This window comes from Manacus vitellinus, unplaced genomic scaffold, assembly GCF_001715985.3.
Source record: "Manacus vitellinus isolate BGI_N305 unplaced genomic scaffold, ASM171598v3 scaffold_14_pilon, whole genome shotgun sequence".
Lineage (NCBI taxonomy): Eukaryota > Metazoa > Chordata > Aves > Passeriformes > Pipridae > Manacus > Manacus vitellinus.
Window position 1 is genome coordinate 12,782,141 of NW_021939063.1, and position 3,672 is coordinate 12,785,812.

The following is a 3,672-nucleotide window of genomic DNA, read 5'->3' on the forward strand; positions in this document are numbered from 1 at the left end:
CCAACACAGCAAGTTAGAAAAGTAGCATTTAAATGTAATGGAATTTCAGAGTTAAGTAGCATTGCTTCAGGTTTCATTAATGAAAAGTTTATAAACCCTCCAACACTGTTTACAGGAATGATACCTGTTGCATGCCAAAGAATCTTATCCAAGCTCAGCCTCACTCCTACTGTCGGCCTCTCCCCAGGTTAATACATTTTCAGAAAGGAAAGGACCAAGGGAGATGAACAACTGTGTTAAAAAGTTGAAACTGTGGGCAACTACTGGAACCACTATGGTACATCCCTAAGGAAAAGGGTAAAGATGAGTGGTATTAAACAGCATGCCAGGAATACAGGTTCCTTCTGCAGTGAGATCCAAATAAAGGCTGTGGTTTTCCCATATTGTCCAACCTGCACAAAGACAGTTGCTGGCTGTGCTTGGACCTGTAATTCACCTGTGCAACAACCACCAATTCTGTGATCAAAAGGTTGAGGAACACCACACCAAACCAAACAGTACAACCTACATCTGGTTGTCCTCAAGACAAGTGTTTTCACCACTGAAAGGGAGTGAAAAGATCTGTCCTTTTGTCCTTATCTCAGCTTGTCAGTCTGTCTGTGCCTTAGCTGGTGTCACACACAAGCCTGATGACTCTGTGTTCTACTGCACTGCCCACATCACTGAGGAAGGTGCTTAACAGCATCCACCTCAAAAATCAACCTCACTGTCCACCTATTAGACTTCAAAACACTGATCTCTATCTGTGAGCCCACCTATTCAGTTCTTCCACTCAGGTCAGTCCAAACCTCGCCCTTTGGCCAGAAGAAGTTACCAGAGAGTGTGTCACAGTCCTTGCGCAAGCCGAGTGACACCCCTGCTCTCCCTGTGCTGGAGTGACTGACTTGGGATGAGCAGGCAATCAGGTCACTCAGGTATAATTTGGCCTTTCAGCTTAAATGAGATGCTGACTCGGTGTCCTTGCATCCTTTTTGCACTTGGAAGCAAAGTTACTCCTCACTACAAGGATATTGAATGGCTTCCTTCCACCAAGACAGAAAGCCCAGAGGGGGAAGAGCAAAAGATGTTCCTATAACTCTGCACAGGCTCCACTGGCTTTTCCTATTCTAAAACATTGGTTGGGATGCTTGGATGTAGAAACAGGAGTATTGCTTGCAAGAGCCACAACAGAAACACTTTAGTAATGTTTTAGCAAAAAGACTGTGCTTTGGTTTTAGATTTACATTAAAATTAATGCCCAGACAGAAGATTGAAAGAATCGTAAGTACGTAATTGGGGGTTTTCCCAAATTATGATTGTTAAACACTTGAAATTGGAAATTCTCTTAGTCTTCCCTAGGCTGAATAACTGTGGTTTCTTCAAAGAGGAGGGGAAGGAACTAACAGGGCCTGGGAAAAGAATAAAAGACTGGCAGACTTTAATGTTGGTTCTAGCTTATAAAACAAGTGGAAAGGGGAGATAGAGGAGGAAAGAGGTGGAGAATAACTCAAATCTTTGCCAGGTGTGGCAATATGTGTCATCCTAACAGCCATGACTCTCCCATTAAAGGAGACAGACACGAAAGAATGCAAAAGAAAAAATTACATGGTACTGTAACCACTGAATTATATACTCATGACCTTTAAGCCTGACCACAAATAAACCTGAACTTGTAATTTAAGGGAATATCATGTAAGGTTTCGGGATTAACTTACTCTTTAAAACCAAACACTGAAGAAAAATGCTTTTCTATGTTTTTTATGTTAAAAAACTGGCATTGTATGATACTGACAGAAAGAAATTAACCTGAAACTGTAAACAAATTATGGCAGACTATTGCTTAGCAGAAAATTAGAGGAATTGTTCACTCATGTTTTTAGTAAAACTTTGCCTCATTTTGCATGTTCTTTAGGATGCTTTCAACCTCTGTATATGAGCAGGGAAACAGAAAAGCACCAGCAAGAAGCTGCACAAAGAAACCACTTGGTTAGAAGTCAGTGAACTGTGAAGGCTTCTATGCCATGCAATGTACTACTCACAGGTGATACTGCAAGAGCCTGTGCTATCCAATCTCTTGGCTTTTTTGTTGTGCAATGCTTTGGGAATGCAAATCAGTCTGAGCAGAAACTCTCCCTAAATATACACTGAGTGTGTAATATATGTCCTGAGTTCCAACTTAAATTGCTCTGCTTTGCATAGCAAAAGACTATGTAAACTTGGCATTTGGCTTAGGCCTGACAACACAGTGGTTAGATTTTTATCCTGTGACAACAGGAAGTGAAAGGGGTTTGAAATTTTAGAAAAGGCCTGCCTTCCTTCCCTCAGACACAGAATAAGTTTGATGTTTATATACCTACAGTTGGTGTCTGGAATCTGTCTAAGCTCCGGGCCATAGTTCAGCACTAAACAATGACCTGGGCTGATGAGCTTTTTCATTATCACAGTAGGAATGCATCAGTCATGGCAACTCCTCAAGAGGAGAGTTCTGCTTTCTTCAAGCAACATTTGTTGTCATTTCCATTGCACTGATTTCAAAGAGAAATTAAGTAATGTAACAGAAATGGACTAATGTAACAGAAAGCTACAGAATCCTTGCTATGTTCTTCTAAGACATGGTTGCCAGAATTCACCTAAAACAGAACATTATATTGGCAAATCCAATTGTTTAAGCACAACAAACTCATTGGGTTGAATTAGACTTTGCTAGTCTGTGTCACAAATAACTTCAAAAGACTCTAGAATTTACAATTATGTTCCAATAAGAAACCTTTTTTGCACATGCTTCCCAAACGTCCTCAGATGATCCTAAGTTTATCTTACATTTGGCATTTCCTATAAATATGAATAGTTCTGACTTCCTTATACTAAGATTATCAAGAGATAATTATTTTTTTTTAATCACTATTGTTGTAACACTTTCAAAAATTTTTCCTCTTCATGAGATGACACCACGTTTAGCCAGAGGCCCCATGACAGGCCAGATCTCATCTCACATGTAGTCTCTGAGCTATTTGGGGCACTGCTGTTCAGAAAGCAACGATTCCCTTTCTGCATGGCCTTCTAGTGCCTTCTCTAAGTCGTTCCTCCCCTTGGTTTAGAATTGTTAAAGTGACTGTCATTCCCTATTAAGCAAGTGAAAGTTTTTCTTCCTGTGGCCAAGGAATCAAAGCTACCAGCACAGATGTTGTTACAATACAGGACGTCTTGCTCACTACGTAAACTGTGCATCAGAGCAAGGATCTTAATTTAAAAGGCTGCAATAAAGGAAAACACACTGTAAACTTTTTTCCCCCCACATCTAAGAAGAGCACTATAAGTACCTGCTGTTGTTGCTGCCAGCGAGAGAAACCCGTGCAATGGAATAAAGGCTTTCCTGCTTTAGAGAGCAATGCCACCGCACTACGGGGCATCTCTGACAAAGGTCAGGCACAGCAATGGCACGGAAGGATCGGGGCAATTAAAGGCCTTTGGGCTCCATGTGCTTCCCCCCTACTGTCAGCACAAACCACCGCCGCGACCCAACACCTCCTTTTCGCACGGATCTATTAAACCTTAACGGGGTTTTAGCGAAAGATAAAGATAACACAAATCGCCTTGAGAAGCGAAGACGGGATTTTGTCATCACGAGGTGTCCAAAATCACTGCCGAGCGCGGGGGCGGGGGCCCGGGGATGTCCGGGGCCCGGCGCGGGCT